Genomic DNA, 24259 nt, shown 5'->3' on the forward strand with positions numbered 1-24259 from the left:
TCATTGTTTATTTTCCTGAAACTGGTCATGCTTTGAGTTGCTTGTCTTTAAAAGATAATGAGAAAATACACTTGTTTGCTGGCATGGTATTCACCAGCAGCCTTCCCATATCTGTTTCTTGTATCTTCTTTCTGCCTTTCCTGTAATCGTCCTCAGTCTCCCAGTCATGGTTTTCCCATTGATTGTCTAAGCTAGCTCTGGCATATGGAGGTTATGGGATATAGAAGCTTCCAGGTGTAGGCCTAGGGATAGTTAGATAGAAACATTGTGGGCTCAGCCCAAGCCTTGTATTTGTAAAGCTTGGGTATGGCTCTCATCCCATCACTTCATCTAAGGGGATAAAAACATTTACATTTATATTTTTCTCTATACCTTCCTCCCTCCCTTCCCCCCTCTCTCCCTTCCTCTTTTACTCCCTCCATTGCTTCCTCCCTCCATTGCTCCTTCCTGCTTTCCTTCCCTCCCTCCTTCCTTCCTTCCTTCCTTCCTCCCTTTCTCCCCCCCCCCCCCCCCCCCCCTCACTCTCTTTCTCTTTCTTTCTGAGTTAACAAATTGATCTGCAACAAACTATCCTAGTTAGGAGACTATGCTGAAGGCTAGATTTGATTAAGAGAAAGAAAAACAAGCATAAAATGTTTGGAAAGGAGGAAACAATGCAGTTAAGATTGTGTAGAGGAAGGTGTGAAAAGCCCAGCAGTTAGCATGGATGTCTGTCTGTCTTGTGATGCCTCCTGTTCCTAAGGTCCTGAGGCACAGAACACACAAGGCAAGAGTTCCTCACAAGAAGCAGCTCTCAGTTTATATGAACACCAAGGCAGCTGAGAAGCTATACTCAGCAGGTGGACACAGCAGCTGGAAGGTAAAATGAGGTTCTCAACAAGCTTGATCAGGAGGTGGAGAAACAGCTCAGTAGTTAAGAACACTCTTTCGGGTCAGTTTGATTCCTAGAACCCTAATGGCTGCTCATGACTGTTTATAACTCCAGTTCCAGGGAATGCTCTCTTATGGCCTCCCTGGGCACTACACACATGAGGTGCACAGACACAAGTGGGGAAAAAACCCCATACACATAAAGTAAGAATAAATCTAAAAGAAACAAAACAAAAAACCCCAAACAACAACAACAGCAACAACAAGAATCTCAAAGAAAACATCAAGAAATCACCACCTTGACTTGACTCCCCTCCATACCCCCATAATGTGAAGATTAACACAGAAGTTCCCTTCTGTCCCTGACTTACCTTTGCTCTGTGAGGGTGAATGGCAAAGCAAGAATAGCAAGTGTGGCTTCCTGGGGGAACCCTTAGGCAGCTCAGACAAAGTATATATACTGGAAGATGCAGGAAAACTTAGAGCCCTTGCTTCTCTGCTGAATCATGGCCAGTGGAGGGAATGCTCTGATTATTTTCCATGATTGAGTTGTCTCTGTCATCTGCTTTTAATTAAAAAAGATTTTTTTCTTTCATCTCTGCAAAAACTCCTGTTCCTAGGCATGAGTTCAAATCTAAAAATATCAAAAGGGCCAGCTTAAATTGAAGGCACAGAAACCTTAGGAAATGTGAAGTGAAATGGGTAAGTTTTAGGTGGGGGCTCTGCTTGGGGTCTGATGGTATAAACACATGAGCTCATCATTGTAACCCAGGGTGAATTTGAGATCCCACCTTCTGGCCCTCAGTGGACAGTGGCTGAATTCTATGGGAAGGGAAAAATACAGAAATATCAACATTTGCTTATAGACAGTAGTTGAGAAAGTAGTGCCTCTGATGTGTCCCCAGGTAGGTCTTGGATTTTTTTGTCAGTATTTGGAGAGAGCTGGTCCTTGAGCTTCCTGTAGGAAGGTCCTGGCAGCACATCCTGGAGGGCTGAGGCTTATCAGCAAGTATTTTTAAAGATGTCCATGAAAGTATTTGAAAGACCAGGAGAGAGCTGCTGAGATGGTTGGAGGTGGGATGTCTTGATAGGACCAGGCATCTTGGAGGAATTTTGACCTGTTTGACTAGATCTGTATGTCCACCTCCAAGATGGGAAGGCAAGCTTTCAGGTTGGTGCACAGGATGCTCTGGTGGAAATGCCTGGTTCAGGTAGCTAAGATGCAGAACTAGATGAAGTCCCTAGTTCACTGGGAAACTGCCAAAGCAAACAGCCCCCGACTTAATGCATTCACACGGCCATTATCACATCCTGTGTCATGCACCACATTTTTGGGCAGGCTCTGCTTCACACTGTCACTTGGAAGCACATCTTGGCAGAGGCTCCTTGGTCCAGCTGCCTCACAATCTAGGTGAGCTGGCTTCTGATTACCTTGGATTTCACATGGGCTCTTTTGTGTTTCCTCTTAGAAATGACTCCCTTATTTGCACAGCCCACTGACTAGAAGACACCAGAAGGCATTGCACAATGTCACACTATTTCCCAGGACTAAATCTTAGTCTTCTGTATGATTCAGTCAACCAGGCCCCACATGCCATGCAATACTGTTGGAGGGAATGGAGGACAAAGAGTTGAGCACATCCTGATATGCAGAAGAGATGGCAGGATAGGGAAGCAACAGAATGTATATCTACAAATCTGCCTCTGGGTATCACAGGGCAGCTGTGGACAGAACCCTGTCCTGAGTCTATGCAGGTTGTGCTATACACAACAGTTGCAGGTTGGAACCCCTCATGCTGCTGTGGAGGTTGGGAAGAGTCTGCCATCTTTCATGGAGAGTACGCAGATACTTCTCTAACTCTGACCTTTTCTGTACAAGGAGAAAGAGAAAACAGTCTCAAAAGTTGAGGAAAATCTTCCTCAGCTACACAGCTCTACAAAATTTTAAAGATGTTTTCAGTCAAGACTTGGGTCCAAACAGTGTTGGGTACAGGTCTTGGTGTTTTCCTCACATAAACCCTTAAGTTACCTCAGAATAAACAGGGACAAATATTCAAGAACTGCTCTTCAAATTGAGTGTGGTCATTAGTTATGAGAAGAGCCCAGTGTGATGGTTGCTTACCTGTAATTCCAACATTTGGAATCTGAAAGAGAATTGTGAGTTTGAGGTCAGTATGGGCTACATAGCAAATGCTAGAAAAGCTTAGGTTACACAGCTGATTTCAACAACACACACACACACACACACACCCCCAGATAGATGGGTAGATAGACAGACCTGTTGAAGTAATTATTTAAAAATGGCCTCTGGTCAAGTCATCTATCTAAGCTGCAGCAGCTCTGCCTCGCTCGGCCGCCATGTTTCTCAGATGGAGGCCACATGTGTGCCGCAGCTAGAAACGGCCCACCAGAAACACCAGCCCTGCCACCCACAAGACACCAGCGAGGGAGATGGCTCTGCTAATCTCCCACGCTGTCTCTGCAAGGCTGGGCATTGCCGAGACCATCCTGCCATCCACGCGGGACCAGTAGGAAAATGAGACTCTAATTCTTAAATTATCCAAAAGCTTATATATTTGGTAATGATCAGTAACAAGATGCCCATACAATCAGAAGTGTAACCCAATACCCAACCTAGATATACCAACTACCTTTGACTGCTACAGACACACGAATATCTGCCTCCATCGCTCCTACAGCTCTGCCTCTCTAACTCCTCCTCTTCCTTTTCCTCTTCCTCTTCCTACTCCTCCTCTTCCTCTCCTTACTCCTCCCACCTTAGCTCCTCCTACACAGATCCAACAAAAATAGTTCAGACTAAATGTGCATACCAAGGCAAAGAGTCATCAGTGAGGTGAGCAAAATTATTCCCACCACGAGTGCTTCCTTCAGCACAAAAGGCAGATTTGCAGGGCTGGGGACACCATTACCACTGCAGAGTGAGAAGAGACCACGTCTATTCTAGAGCAGTTCATGACCACTGAGGTAATTATAGAACTCAGAAAGCTCTTAAGTAAAAATGAGATCACTAAAATAAAAAAATAAACAAAATGATTAAAAATCCCACAGAAATAAGTGTAATTATTAAAATAGCACCGCTATCCCAAGAGTTCATGGACTGGTCACAAACTGGCCATTTGGAAAGTGGGATGAATTGGTGGTGTCTTTATCTGTGGAGGGGTCAGGAGTCCAGGATAGTGATTACTATGGTATGATATGGATACTCTTCTTCCACAAGAGAATATTTTTCTGGGCTCCAAATGGAAGTTCTCTTGTTCCAAGATGCTTCTCGCCAATTTCTCTAAGTTACAGGAAAGTTCCCAGTCATTTGAGGAGCTGGAGGTAGAGAGCACCAGCCTTGACATTGAGTGGCACAAGGCAGGAGGGACTGTTGAGTGTGGCCACTGTAGACCATGCCCTGGAGATCGAGGCTGCATTCAAGTCTCATAGGTACACTCATAAACAGGAGGCTTCTAGAGAGGTCAGTGCAAATCCTGAGCAGATATAGTTTCCATCACTCACACTTCAAAACATGCCCAGTGTATGAGAGCAAAAGGGCTGCTGTTACCCTAAGCACACACATTTCACAAATGACCTGAAGAAAGCTTCACCATGGGGCTGGGGAGAATGCTGTGTTGGGTGGTTGTTTTGGATCTGCCTCTAACCCTGGCTCTACAGACTTTTTCACCATCTGTAAAATCATTAAATCGATTGATTTCCTTTGAGACAGGATCTCTCTATGTAGCCTTGGCTATCCTGAAATTCACTATGTAGACTAGGATGGCTTCAAACTCAAAGAGCTCCACCTGTCTTTACCCCCAAGTGTTGGGATTAGAGGTGTATGCTGCCCAGTAAGTTGATTCTTAAGGATCCCAGCACTGTGGAATACATTTTTTTTTTTTTGCTTTATTCTTTCTTAAGAGGAGATAGTCTTGACATAATTTTCAATGGATTTTACAGAGGTTTAGTGTCTTGGTTTATTTTTGTTGCTATACCAAAACACCAGACCTTGGGTACTTCACCAAAACAGAGGTTTATTTAGCTTATTGTTCTGGAAGCTGAGAATCCTAAGAGCATGGCACATAGCTTTTGTTTGGTATGGAATTTCTTGCTACATCATGTTGTGGCAGACATAGGAAGACAGAACAGGCATGCCAGAGAAAGCTTGATTTTGTACACACACAAAAAGCACCCCTTCTATAATGCTAATCCATCACTCCACGGATGCATTAATTCATGCTTGAGGCGGATACTCTAACCCAATTATCTTCAACTACTATTAACATAAGGATGTGGACATTAAGTGTTAATGGATGAAATTTGAAGGACACATTCAAACTACAGAAGCTAGGTGAGTCTGAGATTGAACCAGTGAGTCCTTTTCCACCTACCATCCAAGCCTGGCCATGTTGGGTGGTGACTGGGGTTCCTCCTGGTCATGCTGGTAAGGTTGTAGGCAGGAGGAAGCTCTTCTTGGCTGTGACTGAAGAAGCTAAACAGCAATGGGGATTCACAAAATGTCATTCTCTTCATTCCAAATTGTTTAACTTTCCCTATCTCCTATGGTCTTTGAAGAAGATGTTAACCATAGTATCAACCAAACTTTCTCTTTGGCTCCATCCAGCACGCCTGAGGATGAGCGACATAGTAAAGCTAAGTAGGGTTTTACTGTGTCAGGCAGCCTGGGGTCATCCCTGCTGGCTGATTGTGGGGACAGCTCACCTCTCTAAGCCTCACCTTATACCCCTATAAGTGGGGTGATGGTGGGGTCCACTTCATGAGATTATGGGGATTATGGGATTAATATGGGAAAGAGATTTAGAATTCTACTTGATCTCTTGTCAGTCTGATAAAAGTTCTTTTGTGTTTAATGGTCTCTTCCCTCATGTCTTCAGCTCAGTAAGAAAATATGGAGGTTGCCCTCATAACCTTGTGGCTTAACCTATTTCTCTTGTTAATGTTTTATAGCAAGATTTTGCTCCCTTTTCTTGGGGCCATGTTCTCAAGGTTACTGGCGAGTCATATGTTGTCTGCTCAGGTCCTTTCTATCTTCAAAACCAAGGTGACTCAGGCCCTTCATGGCTCCTCAAACCATACAGAAGCTTTTTAGTGTCTCAGGACCTCACCCTCAGGGTCTCCCCTGCTCCACTCCCACTGGTACTGGTGAGCTCTCTACAAGGCAGGCCTGAGCAGGCCCCACTCTTTTGCTCCCTCCAGCTGCAGTCCTTGTCAACAGGAGGGTCTCATCCTCTTTCTCTGAGTCTGTTGCCCTGTTTCTCCTCCTCTTCTGGGGACATTTTAGGTTTCTTTGTGTTTTAGGATTTTACTGCTGTGAACAGACACCATGACCAAGGCAAGTTTTATAAGAATAACATTTAATTGGGGCTGGCTTACAGGTTCAGAGGTTCAGTCCATTATCAAGGTGGGAATATGGCAGCATCTAGGCAGACATGGTATACGCAGAGCTGAGAGTTTCACATCTTTATCTGAAGACTGCTAGTGGAAAAGTTGTTTCCAGGCAACTAAAATGAGGGTCTTAAAGCTCACATCCACAAGGCCACACCTCCTAAAAGTGCCATTCCCTGGGCCAAGCATATACAAACCATTACACTTTGGCATTTTTTTTTGTGTGTGTGTAGATTTTTTTCTTCCAACTTGGCTTCTGTCTAGGTGAGCTGTGGAATTCACCTGTTTATCTTTGTCCTGAGCAGGTGTCCTCTGGCAGATCATCACCAGAGACTCTGTCGAGTCATTGCCAGGGAGAATATCCACCACCTCTTAGGCTTCCTAACTGGCTCTCTCAGTTCCCATTTAACAATGTACTTTGGTCTTCTGTTTACACCTGTCTCCCTGTGAACCTTTCCTGCCTTCAGGACAAAGAGGGTAAAGGGCACATTCAGTGTGGCCCAACACCCTGCTCAGAGTGAAAATGGCAAGGGCCATAAAACGAGAGGCTGACAACTTGTTTTTTGAGTCATAGCTAGAGCCCTGATAAGACAGAAAATGGTGGATTGTGAGCTGGTCATATAGGAAGTGATTCAATCAGTAGTCTACAAAATGTACACTGTGAGTTGGGAGAGAGAATAGATGAAGTGATCATTTTCCTGACGGTGTAGGCCACTTCCTGGTTCAGCTCATGATGAGCTGAGGATGACTACGCACAATAAAAGTTTATGCCTTGAAGTGGCCCTCCACTTCCCACTGTAAGTCTCATAAAAACCACTGAACTAATTATCACTCTTAGGAGGTCTTTTCTACTTCTTCTTGCTTGCCTTTTGAGTTTCTGTGTTATTCCTGGGTGTGAGACAGGGAACTCGGAAGCTACTGGCTTGAGGTAACTGTTCACCCTAGCTGTATTCCAGCTCCCCAAGTTAGGGTCATCAAGAGCAGAGAAGAGCTCTTAAGAATCCAGATATAGTGATGGGTTGAGTGTGTTGTTACCTAATGTCATCATATACTTGTTCCTTTTCATATTGCTTTATTTCCAGTTTTGTGACAACAGGATCTTTGCTATGTATATAGCACATACTATTTGTGAAACATGCATTTCTCCTACCTCTGCCTCCCAAATGCTTGGGTTACAGCTGTGAAACTTCACATCTATGTTTCATGTTGTATATTTGTATTGTGTAGTTTTTGCTACTCTGTCTTAAGCTCTGAGAATGGGCTGCACTACCAGCCCCCACCCAGATTCCCTCTGATCCTTGGATAAACAACAACAACAACAACAACAATAACACCAGTTAATCTTAAAATGCCTTAAAATGCCTTTGCTAACTCAATGACTGGGCATTGCTTACCCCCCCCCCAGGCATTGTCATTCACATTGCTGGTTGGCTTTATCTCCTACAGCTCCTCCTCCTCCTCCTTCCCCAGTTCTCTCAATTCTTCCTCCATCCTCCTGGGTAATTCTAAGTGTCCCACCCTGTCCTCAGTCATTGGTTACTGGTATTGTTATTGATGGATCAAGAACCATTTGGGGAACAGGACCTTAGCATCAAATCAACCCCTGCATTTCAACTTTTCCATCTAATAAAATAAAATTAAAAAAAACCCTCTTCTTTCAGACATAAATTGAACAAAACCCTAACAATCATGTAAATCACAAAATATGATATACAATTAACATCCAGTTCATCATATTTGTCAATTAGATAAAGTATTATACCCTCATTCCTAACAAAGAATTATGATTCTATTCCTGGATTATGTTTAGATTTTAGCCTGTAACACTATCAGAAAACCATGTCTTCCACTCTATAACCTCTCTTTCAATGTTAAACAACTTGGGTTTGATTATGAGACTAAAACTAGTCTTTAACCCCATCAGAAATCCAAGAATGACTTAAACATTACCTGGGTATACAGGAAGCACCAAACACAGCTTCTCAAACTTCAACAATTATATAGACAGCTGACTACCTGGACAGCCCCCTAATTTCTCATAACATTGGACTGTCCTGGCCTGAGCTGCTGCTCCAATCAGAGGGTCAGGGTCTAGCAAGAGAGAGAGTGGGGATGGAAGGGCAAGAGACGCGAAGAATGGAGACAAGACAGAGGGTCTGATCAAGTCTCCTTTATTGAAAGGAAATCCTGGGTATGTATATGCTTTGTGCCTTGCCCTCATGGACAAGCAGGGGAACACAGCTGAAGGCACTATGTCATGTGCCTTGTGGCTGTGGATACCACGTGTGCCTTGCAGCTGGGGGCACTAAGCAGCAAAACAAGATATGTGAGAAAAACAAGATGTTTATCAGAATGTGCTCAGCTGTTGTGGGCTGTTGAAAACAAGTCTCTTGTCAGGGTATATGGCCCAAGATGGCTGCAAAGATGATAGCTGCTTTCTGCTAGGAGTTGGCTCCCAACATTGGAGTATCTATCTTCAGCTTATTGGCCCAGGATCATCTGACAGATCTTTGCAAAACAGGATTATGAAGGACTGTTTACTCTGTCTTGGCAGAGATATCAGTTGACTATTCCACATAGTATGTCCTTTTCCTGGACAGTATTTTGTTTGCAGATCAAACAGGCAATTTCTGCCCCATGGCTACCTTGCCAAAATAAGCAACTTCACCTGGAGGTAAAGATGCTCAATTTTTCTTTGAAGGAGAATGAGAAAACTGTCCGGAGCAGACATGTCTCATTGTCAAATGGTTAAATAACATTAAATGTCACATTCTGTGGATTTCTGGTGTTTTTGAATACTGAAGAATCTTGAATTGTTAAACCTTAGCTACTCTTAGCCATTTCTATTTGAGTAACTTGAAGGTACTTTACTATAATTAAATCAGAATCTAACATGAACATGAGTTTGCCATCTGGCCCTTCACTTGTGTTACTTATCATCCTAAACAGTTTGTAATGGCTAACTGTTAGAAGGGCTGAGCCTCAGCCTCCAGGACTCAGACAAGTTGCATAGGTGCAATGTCTATCTAAGAGTAAAAATATTAATCTCAAATTTTGTATCAATATTAGAAATTCACACCAATGAAAACCTTAAATCTGTATCAATATAAATTCTGTACCAATGTAAGAAATTATAACTTCAATTTGTAACAATTATAAAGATAGTTCTATCAAGATTATGGCTACACAATGCTTTTGTTCAAGGATAAAAATTTAGTAATCCATCCTACCTATTTCCCCCTTGTTCAAAATTATGAGCATTTCCAAATTATCCTTTAAAATGACAATCTATCTATAATTTGTGAAATAACCATTGCCAGATATCCAAACCCAGGGAGTTGGGCTGATGACTCTCCATGGTTAATTCCAGCTGAATATGGGTGATGAGAAATTCTCTAAAGGGGTAGGGTGGGGTGGGAAAATTAGAAAAATTGGTAAGACTTAAGAAAGCTAGCTTTAGCATCTCTTATCCAGTCTCTGTATGCTTTGAAGGCTCAGGGCTTGACTGAAGTTCTGACTGGATTCATCTGAAAGGTTGGATGAGGAGAGATTTTTGGAATCAACTATGCTGTTTTGGGTAGCAAAGGGAGGCTAGGAACCAAGCAGATCAGCTAAGCATCTCTGAGGATGAATCTCGCCAAAGCTGTACATTCTATAATATATGAATCTCACAACCAAAATTTTAGTACCATTAAGCTTTTCGTATGGATTGTGCAGGGTGCACAGATCAGTTAAGAATGAAATTTTGCTCCTTGTTTGAGCAGGCGAAAGACAGCTATCTTTTTCATAGGTTAACTTTATTAATAACCAATTGTAATAAGACTTCATTCATGCCATGTAAAGGATGGCACTATGACTCTTTACCTGTCCTGTTTGAATTTTTCTAGTTCTTCAGGGAATCTCCCCATGTCATATCTGATCCATATGATTCTGGATGAGGTCTAAAGCCTCATCTCCTTTCCTGTCAGTGCAAATACAGAGCCTCTCTTCCAAAATGACAAGTCCTTGGTCCAGTAACCAGAAATCATTAAACATTTAGCTTGATTTCTCTCCCAGAGGAATTTTAATATCACTACCAAACTCATAACCACACTCATTTTGATAAATAAAACAATTCAAAGCAAGTAAAGCAATCTAAACAAATATTAACTGATGAGACAGTGCTTCTGCTGTCTCCTGCCCAGACCTTCATGAGATCCAGGCCTAAATTATTTAATATCTCTGTCTATTTACAGTATGAGCCTATTTCCAGGCACTCTCTTTATATAATTCTCAAGGCCTAAATTTCTACTGTCTGAGATAGGCTAAGGTAACCTACCTCCTGCCTTCAATCTAATTTTTTTAAGATCAAATGCCTCAATATTTTATTATGTATGTGTACCTACTGTATATTTCCAGGCTCTATGTCATACCAGGCAAAGAAATCCCAGAAATCCCATGAGTAGACTGTGTTCAAAGATTCCTGAGAAACCATCCTGGTAAGACTTTTACATATCTTTAAGGCAGTAGTTCATTCACTCTCCCTAAGTTCTCTCCTCTGTGGAGTTTAACATTTGCTACATCTCCCAACTGGCTCTCTGCCTCTCATCTTAAGCTCTTTGTATCGGTTTCAAACCACAGGAAGAAACCCCCAGGTGGCTCCGGAAAAATTTGTATTCCCTTCTATTCTTAAAAACAAATCAAAATTTATAACTCTATCATTAGATGTTTTATTGTATGAAGTAGGCAGCTGACTCTGCCTTAAAGCAGTCAGCCACTTTCTTTGCATGGCAGGAGCTCCCAGCATCTCTGAGCTGAGGCTCTCCCTGTGTTCCTTTGTTCAAGTTTCACACGCTGGGGCCACGTGACTTGCTCATCTTTGCTGAGAAACTAGTTCCCAAACCATCTGAGAATTTCTAAATTAATAGTGGATTCTTGCCTTCCAGGTTGCATGCTATCTGTATGATCCACACAGTGGTCGTTTTATTTGAGGGAGGAGACCTTTGACACAGAGTCATCTAGGCTACATTTTGTATCTTAAATGTCAAAACAGGGAAAACACCTACCTGGGAAGCATTGCAAAGTTATGAATCATAAATATGGGATGAACATGTCTCACTTAGTTTGCTAAGCATTCTCCATTCTGAGGCTATGTTTTGAGAATGGCTGGCTGAGTAATGATGCAAATGGAGTTTTATTGTATGTGTGTGTATGTATGTATGTATGTATGTATCTGTATGTGTATGTATATATGTATTTATGTGTGTATATGCATGAATTTGCATATGTATGTATAAATATTTATGATGTGTGTATGTGTATGTTTGTATTTATGTGTGTATACGTGTGCATCTGTATGTATTTGTGCATGTATATATATGTGTGTGTGTATGTATGTATGTATGTATGTATGTATGTATGTATGCAGGTGCTCACATACACCAGAAGATAATTTTGGGCATCATTCCTCAAGCACTGTTTTTATTCTTTTTTAAGGTGGGGTCTCTCACTGGTCTGGAGTTCTCTGAATTCAGGTTCCTGCACTTGCAAGGCAACCTCTTTCCGAGCTGTGTCATCTCCCTGATCCAGTAGTCACATTTTAAAGATTAAAACTCTGACATTGTATTTGGAACCAGGCAGGAAGATGCACAGCTGGACAGTCCTGGCTTCATACTCTCTGGCTATGGTCTGAGGATGGCTATGTGTCCCTTGGCATGTTTTAGAAGCAGAAGCTGGAAGAGGGGAGAAGATTATCTTCATTTTCTTTGATTCTAGGAAAAATGGACTGCAAGTGGCTGTGGCTCTTGCTTTGGGTGGGGAAGATGGCCACAAGAATGAAGACAGCCAGCAGAAAAGAGAGGCTGAGGGAAAGGGCTATGGAAAGGGTGTTAGGTCTTTGGTGGGTTTGATTGGGTCCCATTGTTCACGTGGATTTTTTCCCCAGAAGTCTGGTTTCAGAAAATAATACATTTCCCCCACTTTGCTGGTTTGGGAACTAATGTTTTATAACCAATCCTGACAGAGTTCTAACAGAGAGTTCTAATATAGTTCTTGATTAGGTGCTCAAGTTTAGTGAGTGTGTCTTCTCTACGCTAGAACGTAGGTCCTGTCATCTGTGGGGGCAGATACTTATAAGCATATTATATATATATATACATATATATTTCCCCAAGTTCTACTTTGGAGTTACTGTGTGCTACTTATTTAATAGTAAATTGGAAAATCAAGGTAGAGACATATATCCAACAACAGGGCTAACTTCATCCAATTCCCAGGTTGTCTTTAAGGTAGAAATAATGTAATTATATTATAATCTCAAAAAAGTAATTAAAACAAGTTTAAGTCAGACTTTGTGGCACAAGACTTGCAATCCTAATACACAGGAGGCCAAAGCTGGGAGAGGCAGTGTGCCCCAGAACGGAGCCCCACAGCCCTGATATTCCAAACTTTAACAGGAATAAATTGTGTTTAGGAGAGTTAGAAAATGTGAAGGTAAACTAGAATGAAGACACAGTTCCAACTCTGAACTCTGTGCGTAGCCTTGCCCAGAATCCAACAGTGTGCCGGGACAGTTGGCACAAGCACCGGATAAAGACACCGACAGAGCTCATGATTATGTTTCATTGGTTTGGCAAAGTTAGTCTGTTGCTGTTGGGTAGGAATAGGAATAATGTGATTTTTGTTTAATTTTGTTCTATATTAGGTTTCCATACTACATACATAAGGGACATCCCCCCAAATGTCCCTTAATTTTAGCTATCTCTCCCCATATTCCCTCTCTTGTTCCTCCCTTCCCTTCCCCTTCCCCACATGGTCCTCCCATTCCACTCTCTTCTCCATCCATAACTATTTCTCTTTCCTAGGGAGATCAACCTGTCCCATCCAGTTCTTTACCTAACCTCTGTGGTTCTAAGCATTGTAGTTTGGTTATAACAGACTTAAAAGCTAATATCCACAGATAAGCAAATATGTGCCATATTTGTCTTTCCGAGTCTGGGTTACCTTACTTAGGATGTTATTTTCCCCCTAGTTCCATCCATTTACCTGCAAATCTCATGATTTCATTTTCTTTTCTAACAGCTGAGTAATACTCCATTGTGTGCTCATACCACACATCCATTCTCTTTATCCATTCTCAGTTGTGGGACATCTAGGTTGTTTCCAATCTCTGGTTATTAGGAACAGAGAAGCAATGAACATGGCTGATCAAGTGTCTCTGTGGTAAGATGAAGCATCCTTTGGGCATATGCCTTAAAGTGGTATAGCTGCTTCGTGATGTAGATTGATTCCCATCCTCTCAAGGAACCTCCATACTGGTTTCCATAGTGACTGTACCAGTTTGCACTCCCACCAGAAATGGAGGAGTGGTCCCTCTATGTCACATCCTCACCAGTGTGAGCTATCACTTGAGTCTTTGATCTTAGCCTTTTTAACAGGGGTAAGATAGAATCTCAGAAAAATTTTGATTTGTATTTCCCTAATAGTTAAGGATACTGAACATTTATTTCTCACCCACTTGAATTTCCTATTTTGAGAAGCCTCTGTTTAGATCTGTACCACATTTTTAGCTGGGTAATTTGTCTTCTTAATATCTGTTTGTGTTGCTCTTATTGTTTTTGCTCTTTATGTATTTTAGATATTAGCCCTCTATCAAATGAGTAGTTTGTGAAAAATCTTTTCCCATTTTGTAGGCTGCTGTTCTGTCTGGATGACAGTGTCCTTTACTATACAGAAGCTTTTCAGTGTCATGAGGTCCCTTTATTAATTTTTGATTTTAGTTTCTTTGCTAACAATGTTCTGTTCAGAAAGTCTTGTCCTGTGCCAGCGAGTTCAAGGCTTTATCCCACTTTATTTATCAGGTTCAGTGAATCTGGCTTTATGTTGCGGTCTTTGGTCCATTTGGAGTTGAGTTTTATGCAGTGTGATAAGTATGGATCTGTCTGGATTCCTCTACATGTCAACACCCAGTTTGACAAGCACGGTTCATGAAGATGCAATCTTTTTTCCCACTGTGTAGTCTTGGCTTTTTTTTTTTTTAAAGTAAAGCATCCGGTATCCATAGGTGTGTGGACTTAGGTCTGGGTCTTTGACTCCATTTCATTGATTCACATATCTGGTTTTATGCCAATACCATGCTTTTTATTACTACAGCTCTGTAGTACAACTTGAAATCGGCGATGGCAATGCCTGCAGCAATTCTTTTATTTTTCAGGATTGTTTTAGGTATCCTAGGGTTTGTTTGTTTGTTTTTTTTTGGCTTATCAGTTTTTTTAATAGGAAAATTGTCCTTTCAAGATCTGTGAAGAATTGTGTTGGAATTTTGATGGGGATTGCATTGAATCTGTAGATTACTTTTGGTAAGATACCCAGTTGCTAATCCACTGATCCATGACTACAGGAGGTCTTTCCATCTCCAGATATCTTCTTCAATTTCTTTCTTCAACAACTGAAAGTTTTCATCATACAAATCTTTCACTAGCTTGGTTAGAGATACCCCAAGATATCTTGTATTATTTGAGGCTATTGTGAAAGGCATTGCTTCTTCGGTTTCTTTATCAGGCCATTTGCTGTTTGTGTAGAGGGGGGTCTGCTGCCTAGTTACCTTGACAAAAGCTAAAGTCATTTGAGAGGAGGGAATCTCAGTTAAGAAAATGCCTCCATAAGATTGGGCTGTACAAAAACCTGTAGTGCTTTTTCTTTATTACTGATTGATAGGGGAAGGCTCACTGTAGGTGAGGTCACCCCTGGGATTATGGTCCTGGGTTCTGTAAGAAAGCATACTGAACTAGTTATGGGGAGAAACCAGTAAGAAGCACTCCTCCATGGCTTTGTGTCTGAGTATGCAGTCAAATTTGGAGAAAGTTCCACGAGGTGCTGAAAAGAAAGTATATATTTTGCATTTGGGTGAAATGTTCTTTAAATATCTGTAAGATTCATTTGGTTTATATCTTCAGGTAGCTTCAGCATTTTTCTGTTTAGTTTTTGTCTGGATAGCCTCTCTTTTGGTGAGGGTGCAGTGGTGAAGTCTCCAACCCAACTAATCGGTATGTGATTTAAGCTGTAGTTGTTTGTTTGTTTATTTATTTATTTATTTATTTATTTTACAAACTCTAGTGCCCTTGTGTTTGGGGCATAGGTGTTAAGAATTACAATGCCCTCTTGGTGGAACTTTGCTGACCACCATCTACCTCGACCACACACTGTCTCCTGTTCACTACCTGCCAAGATTGGAGACCAAGTCCTTCTCTCCCCTCCAGATCATCGGCCCTCACCTCTCTCTCCCAAATGGTAGGGCTCTTTTTAAGGTAATTCTTGTGACCCCCTACAGCTGCTAACCTTGATTGGGTCTACCTGTCTCACCTCAAGCCTTTCATCTCTTCACCTAAAATCAACCCTTCTTCATACACATTGACCCTAACAGGACCATGCTCTATTAAGCTCCAGAGGACAGCATGATCACCCACCTTGTCCTCTATCCCAGAAAATGAGACTCCACTCTGGCAGCAGAGCTTGACCTCACTGGACTAGACAAGGGTTTCTCATCCTCCCCCTGCTGCTTGTTTCCATCTAGGTCAGCCCTTACATCTGGAGATTCAAGAACCCCCCACAGATAACAAACAGTCTTTCTAAACAGGGTCAGGAAACTGCTCCATAGCTGGATGCCAAGAACCAATCCAAATTGCTCTCATCCCTGTATCTGTTGTCCCATCTAAATATTATGTTCTCTATACTTGCTTTCTCTTTGACCAGATAGAAGATTATTGTAGAACACCAGACGATTATGGGGGCTGCCCATATTGGTTTTGTCAGATACATATGCTAGGATCATGAACCAACCATTTCTTCTACCAACACCGCAAGACACTCTTTTCTACATACAAGACCCACGGGATTCCAGCTGTGGTGCTTCAGAACTGACAGGGGCCAGATGTCCTGACAGCTAAAGAAGATGGTCTTTGCCAGTTCCTTTAAGGTGAATGCCATTTTTAGGGAACGTGAGGCCTCCAGTTCTGAGATTTTAAAAAACCTATATAAAAGCAGATACTCTCTTTTGTAACACCCTTTCTAGTCATTCTCCTGGTGTTGTTATTTCTAACCAAACTATTATTCAGTTCCTGTTACAGGATAACCAGCCGCTGTCCACAGAAGAACCTGATACACACATCTACCAAGTGGACCCCGATGGTGAAAGCCAGCTACTCCTCACAATGGACTACACCCCTACACAGCAGGAAGTAGTTTAAGAGACACTGCGCCCCGACTCCCCTTTCACCATCAGCTTCCCCTCCCCTTTTTTCCTTTATACTAAGAAAAAGGGAGGTATGTTGGTATCAGGCTCCGAACCCAGTGATATCACATCTAAGTGATCCCTACATCATTGCCAAGGCAACCACCATACATTCCCAGAATCCACCTGGCTACCTCACCTTTACCTGGGAAAGGCTACGTCACCACCCATATAAAACAGGCAGAACCCCCTGACCCCGCTCTCTTCTTTCATCTTCTTCCTCTACTTCTCTCCCTCCCTCCCCCAATCTTTGCCCCATCTCCTGAATAAAGCCCACTTGGAACCATTTGGTCTGGTCTGTTCTGTTCTAAGCCTCGAGTGGACATCTAACACTAGGAGGAGGGGGCTGAGGGAGTCTGTAGAAGGGAGGAGAACAGGGGGTTCCAACAGGCTCTGCCTAATTCCCTGGGAATGGGGCAAAGAGTGAGGAGAGGCACAAGAAGCTGTTTGCTACTGAGCTGGGGATGAGGCTGGGGAACTGGATTTGGAGGAGAGACGAGAGAATAAAAATCTGAAGCTTGTCTACCCACTTTGCTGTCAGGCAGGTTGGAGGAGAAGACCTTCATGATCTGCTGGAGATCGGGGCAGAGAGGAGGGGGAGAGGCCACAGCAGGTAGTCTGATAGAGAGATGGAGGTGTGGTGGGGGTTGGATTTGGAGCAGAGAAGGGAGCAGTTAGACTACCTGCTTCCCTGGCCAGACTGGCCTGCAGATTCCCAGGGAATGCCTGTGGGAGTTGAGGACTTGGGTGAAGTGATTAGTAGGGGAAGAAAGCTTGGAGAGGGTAACTATTAGAAATGATCCATCTGAGATGGGACAGAGAGGAAATGGAGGCTGAGGAGGTAGCCTGCTACAGAACTGAGGTGTGGGACTTGGAGAAGTAGGAGCAAGAGGTGAAGATTTACAGTTAGCCTATCTGCTTCTCTCTATATATCTGTTTCTTAAGCAAAGCTATCAATTAAAGCAGAAAGTCCTGTAGGAAGAGAGACTAAATCTGCTCAGAAACAGTTATATGGTAAGGGAAATGGCAGCTTTTGGGTCTTAGCTTTATTTGTGAATGTTAAATGTATGTTGTGAATGTTAATTGTGTTGGGCATACAAGCCTGCAACTTTCCCCATAATAACCTCATCAGCACATCACGTCACATGGTGCCAGGGTCAGTCTTGGCAGCTACCATATTTCAAGTGCTGAGTATCAAGGATAGCTCGGGGAGTCTACAGCAAATGGTTTGTTCTGTAGACATCTGTGATTCCTCTTGGTGGCAAGGTCACAGGTGCTGTGATAGCACTGTAGTTTGTTGTCTGCATTCTTGGTGGAAGGAGTTACTAAGTTTCAATTAGACGTTAGTAAGAGTGTATGTAGCCTTTTTCTCCCTGGAGTTCAGAACCTTGCGGGGCTGAAGGTGACACCTGTTTCAGCCAAGGCCAGGGCTTCTTAAAGTTTTCTATTTCAGCCTTTTTTCCCTTGGAAAATTTTTGTGTGACCTTGGGTGAATAAGTATGTAAACAGTACAAATCAAGCATGGACTAATAATAAATCATGTGGAAACTTACTTTAAAACAATTATGTATATAATTTGTTATGTGTACATAATTTTACCATTTATAAAAGATGAAAGAATCTGTATACTAAGGAGATGACATGCTTGCTTATTTTTTGGTGGAGAAGGAAGTCTTGGCTAAAAGTTTGTTACTGTAGTATGCTGAGTGCCTTCTACATCCTCCCCACCCCCCATCCATTTTGATTTTATAATTGTCAATGCTAAGGAAGCCACTTCAAATAAATACATAGCTCATTTATTATTTGTAGAATGAAGAAATGAATGAGTGGCTAATTCTAACAAGCATTTTCGAAGCAGAAGCCCCACTGATGTAGTAGAGATTAGGAGGAGAGGGGGAAGAGTGTTACAGGTTGTGAGGTTAGGCTTGGTTGTCAATGCTACTGGATTGAGGACCCTGCAGAAAGTGGGTAAAGCATCTCCCAGATGGATCAGAGAGGGGGTTTCCTGAGACAATGGGAATGTAGGTCAGTGAAGCGAGGTCAGAAGATCTACCCAGAATGGGGCAGCACCATCCAGATGGCTGAGAAGGGATCCGAGTGCAGGTCTGCTGCCGTTGCACAGACATAACACTCCAAGTTCTTCAGCCTCTGAACAAGGTTGTATGAGTGGCTCCCCAGGGTCTTCCACACCTTCAGACCCCAGCTGGGCTTATACATCTTTGCCTCTTCTTGTTTGGGGCTTCAGGCTTTTCCCACTGAGCAGTTACTGGTTTCTCTGGCTCCCTGCCAGCCTACAGACAGCTATTGTGGGGCATCTTCAGCTTCTGATCATGAGAGCCAACTTGGTAAATTCCATCTTCCTAGGGGGGATTCTATTGGTTCTGCTCCTCTGGAGAATCCTGACTCCTGTATGACAGCAGGGACAATGGTCATCTTTCCTTTATGGCAGAGGCCAAGCAAGCAAGGATGCAGGAAAAACAAGTTTCCCTGAACTGATGTCTTTCAGTGTAACAGCAAAATGTAACTCTGTGTTACAAGAGTTACAAGGCCCAGGAGCACCACTATGTTACTTAAACGTCTAAGGTCATCTCTAAATATGAAGAAAAGGTTAAACTACATTATTGATACTCACACACTTAAAAGTAAATGTTACCAAAAAATGACAAAAATCAAGATTCATTAGAAAGCTACTTGGAGAATAAGTATATATGTTTTTAATCACGACACTTATGTACTTATGCCTATGCACATGCTTATTTCCTGGAAATATATCATTTCATGTCAATATGTGGATATTTGTCATTATATTTAAAACACATCCTTTGAATAATATAGCTAGGAAGTGAAGTTTTCCATGGCTTAATGGTATTAGGAAGGAATAATATTAGTTAGGCCAAATTATGGTAAAATTTCTCCTAAATAATTCTGTGATGAAATTTGCTCAGTGTTGCAGGAATCACCCTCACCTCCGGCAGGTGCAGCCTCCCAGAGAGGATGAAGGCATAAGGATGGATGGTACAGGGCCAACCTCCATAGCTAAGAAATGCTCGAGGTTGACATATAGGACATCATGTCAAAATTGGCCTGTATGACATCATGTCAAACACCAGTCACATCCAGGTTTGGTAGCAGATACTTGATGGCAGGCAAGGTGTCACTGCCATAGCAACATCGCCCCTGTTTTCCTCCATATACAAATTATTACTGACACTAGGCTACTCCATGAGGACTCTTTTGCGGGGAGGGGATATATAGATATGAGTGCTGGGTTGGTACAAAATAGAATACTTTTTTACCTGATCCATACAGGACAAAAAGTGAACCACTAAACAGCCATTCCACTCTTCAAATATGAGGCAAAGCTTGGAGCAATAATTCCCAGAAAACTGTTATCCCACGATATTCCAGGGTGGTGGCTATTTATTTTGTGAGCACCCCAGAGCCTTGTCCAGGGTTTAGACTTGAACATCACGTTCACTGGTTGGCTTCCTTCCCCACTGGCTGAATTTTAGCCTCTTAAAGCCAAACCACATAAAACCGTCCCTTGTGTGGGTCCAATGGGTGAACCCAATGTGGAAAAGCCACTGCTGTGCCAGCTGGGGCGAAGGGCTTGGGCCTCAGCCACTAGTGACTCATCGGGCCACTTTCCCTCTCTCTTTTCTACTGGGCATGGACCCAGTAGCCCAAAACAGGGCCTATGAAGCTGTAACAGTCTGTTGTGTCAGTGGCTCAAGATCCTTTGGACTGTGACCATTGAAATGATAGACTGTGGCCATCTTCCCTGGAAACGCCCATGTAATGCCTGCTCCGGGAGCACTTCATTTACATGCAACTGTGGGCGAAAATTAAGAATTGCTCTTATATAGGAGTTCTGCTTCCATTTAAATGAGTTCCTTGTACTGTGCAGACGGGGCTGAGTACTCATCTCTAAACCATGTGCAGTGTGACTTATCATGGAACCACAGTGAAACAGTCTTAGTTCTGATCGTGAGAAAGCTAATGTCAAGAGAAGACCAAAGCTGACGCTGTAAATTAGGCCACTGTGCTTCCCTTTTACTCCACAGTTTCAGAGATTATCTATGAATACTGCTTCTGGTTTGTGTGTCATTGAGCTAAAACATAGGAGTTAGTGATACACACACACACACACACACACACACACACATACATATATATACACACACATATGTATAACCCAAATTTAAGACAAAAACTCAAATCAAAAAGCCAGAAGAGACTAGTAATAATGGCCCAGGAGATCTTATTACAATGAAATATTAAAGCACAGGAAAATTCTTTTTAAAATTTATGTTCTCGCTGGGTGTGGTGGCACACACCTATAATCCTAGCAGAAATAGACAGAACCCTAAGTTTGAGACCAGCTTGGTTTACAAAGCAAATTCCAGGACAGCCAGAGCTGCACAGAGAAATTAAAACAAACAAAGCAAAACAACAAAATACTCCCTTCCCCCAATTAAAATTCTGAGATGTTGAAGAAATGACTGGAAAATTTATAGATACAAAATCCACTCATGGTCAGTACATATGGATAGAGTGAGAATTTTAAAATTACTGCTACAAGGATAATATTAGTTCCTTTTTTTCTTTAGACATGGTCTCATGTAGCCAAGGCTGGCCGGATTCTTCTTCCTCTACCTCACAGAGTGCTGGTATTTCATGAAAGTGCCATGACATACAGAGTTAGGCATTTCTATTTCAGTGTTGTATAAAGTAACAGAACATGAGATTTTAGACTGTTTATTTTCTAGTTAGAATAAGAAATGAAAGAATTGTTTGGGGAAGGGAGCATACAGACTCAAGTTCCAGGCTGAATTGAGTCTCCAAAATCTGGAATCAAGATATCTTTCTCCAACTACACAGATGGCATCATTTAAAAAAAAAAATCAGAAAATCTTTCACAGACTGGAGAGGTGGCTCATCGGTTAAGGGCACTTATTCTTGTAGAAGACCTGGGTTTGGCTCCAGCACCCACATGGTGGGTCACAACTGTCCAAATTGTAGTTACAGGATGCATATGATACAGAAATCTATCTATTTGAGCAAATCATTCATACGTAAAATACAAAAATCTAAACAAAAAGATTTTTCAGTAGGTTTCTGTGAGAGAAAGTATTTTCATTTACAACACTGTATTTTCATTTAAAAAGTTGGCTTATCTGTGGTTTGGGATACACAAAATGGAGATAGGTGGATTCTAAAGTTGGAGTAATATTATGAGAATAATAATTTATGAGAGTGGCATGGTTGGCAATGACTTACTATGTCTTGTAGAACCTCCGTCAAAACCAATCCTCAGTTCCGCACCTCTGGTTTTGAAATGCGTTTCCCCTCAGTAATTATAAAGCTAGAAACAGCTCTTTGCACATGGTTCACAGTGCCTTTTTCTGCTCACAGTGTTGCATGAATGCATCACCCTGGGGTTTGGATGAGTTGGGTGAGTGTTTTATTTCTGGTCCACACATCCTGAGATAGTGCGTGTAAATGGGTCTCCATTTTACAAAGCTGACTGAACACTGTGAAGGGATTTGTGGTCCCTGTAGAAAAGGTATTATAAAGCTGAGGAAGAAAAATGAAAAATACAAAAAAAAAAAAAAACCCTCAGAAAAAAAAAATTCCCCAAACAGCACAACAAAGAGATCTTCTGTAGCCATGGAGAGCCCTTCAGCACCCTAAATCCCACTTGAATGGCGGTTCATACCTCATGAATAGCCAAGTACCAAGCTGGCTACAGATAAAATGGTGACGCGGGACCTCCCATCTGTCTTTCACTTGTTTGACTTCTCAGGTACGTTCTGGATGTTTACAGGAGCTTTGCACCTTCCTGCACTCTAGGCGCTCAGCATCCCATCTGTTGTTTTTATCCTTACTCAACTAGTGATGCCTGCACCTCGCACAAGTCTGAGGCCAGAGCCCAGAAGTAATGGCTGGGCGGGAGGGGCTGTGGACCATACATTTGAATGGACTCCGTGAAATCTAAATCTCTGTCACTTCAGACTTTGCTCACTAGACAGCAGTCCCTCTTTTCTTCTCTCCCACCACCTCATAAGGAGTTTATTTTAGACGTACCATAGGACAACACGGGCTTTGCTGACTTTATATTGCTTTTCTATTTCTTTTAATTTTGCGATTACAAGTTGATCACTCTTGTTTTTTATTCAGTGTTCAAATGAGATGCTTAGCTTATTAATTCTTAGGTTTAAAGGCCCCCAGTATAGGCACTGAAGGCTATATGCCTCTCTGTGTTTGCTACATGGGTGAAGTTTGAGATGCTGAGTTTTCATTGTTAATCACTCTATGCAGATATGTAGATTTATATGATTTTCTCCCTTTGGAGTAATTACAAGTCTGCTGTTTTTGAGATGTATTGTTGGGATTGACTCCAGTGCCTTGTGTATAAGCATGCTCTAACGAGCTACAACCCCATCCCTTAGAAGTTTATTCTTAAAATGTCCAAGCACACAGAAGTTTCTCTTCCCATCTTTTTGCCATTGACATCTAGTCTCACACCACTGAACTGTTTTGTGATCAGAAAGCAGGTTCTTTTAGATACTGAGGTTTGAAGGTGTAGCCATAAGCCTACTGGGTTACAGTTGTGGTCAGAATTTTGAACATGTTTCCTGTATGTGCTTTGGGAAAACTTGTGTTCCTTAATTTTTGGATCTGAGGGTCGAGTCTTCTCTGTTGGTATTTTATCAGTCTGTTAGCTCATCCTTATCTGTTTAGGGGTTTTCTGAGTCACCCTCAAGTTGTCTCACTTATGAGCTCTTTCAGGAGGGTGCCTGGGTGGGCTTTCACAGGCTGCCTGAGTGGGCTCTCTCAGGGGTTCCCTGGGCTCTGCCAACAGGGAATGCTGGAAAGAGACTGGGAAGCCCTAGGAAGGTTAGTGTCTGAAGTCATCACTCAGCTTCTTCTGATGGCTTTTTGCAAAGGTCTGTAATCTCTTATAGCCTGGGAGATCAGAGTACCTCATGGGTACATCACTGCTCACAGCTATGTGGCCATTCCAGAGGTCACCTGTCATGGTCCCTAGCCTTCTCTACTCTTTGCCCAGATTCCTTGCAAGCCCTCTCCTTATTGAATGTCTTCTTAAACTCATCTGAGTGTAGACTTTGGGTTCTGAAAGCCATATCTGAGCTGTGGTACCTTCCCATTTGGAGAGATTTTCCACTGTTCACACACGGGTCTCTTGCTCAAAGCGTGGGCCTTGAGCTTTTCCTGAGCAATGGGAGGGGATTGCCCTGAATCTCCCTTGTCTGACTCTGGGAATGTCCCTCCCAGAAATACAGTTAACATCTGATTACCCAGGTTTAGATTGCTGGAGAATAGACCAAAAGTCTATCCTGGAAGAACTGTGTCACAGGACGTCGTGTGTTTCTTTGACTTATTAATTTCCCCTAAAAGTAACTTGATATCCTTGAAGTGGAAACTTAACGGTTCTTTGGAAAGTCAGTTGGATGGTGTTTTGCTGGAGCAAATACATAAAGGAACTTTCATTAAAGTGGATACAGGTGTGAAAGGCTAAGGCAGACTTGTGAAGGAAAATTTTGCTGAAGCAGACACAGGAAAGAGGATGTTCTGCAAAAGCAAACACATGAAAGGACATGTGATGAAGGATTTTTTGCTAATGACACGCACGTATTGGTCTGCCTTACATTGCGTAGTTGAGCTGCATTTGTCAGGACTCCAGAGAGAGAA

This window comes from Grammomys surdaster, unplaced genomic scaffold (assembly GCF_004785775.1).
Source record: "Grammomys surdaster isolate TR1022 unplaced genomic scaffold, NIH_TR_1.0 136, whole genome shotgun sequence".
NCBI classification, from domain to species: Eukaryota; Metazoa; Chordata; class Mammalia; order Rodentia; family Muridae; genus Grammomys; species Grammomys surdaster.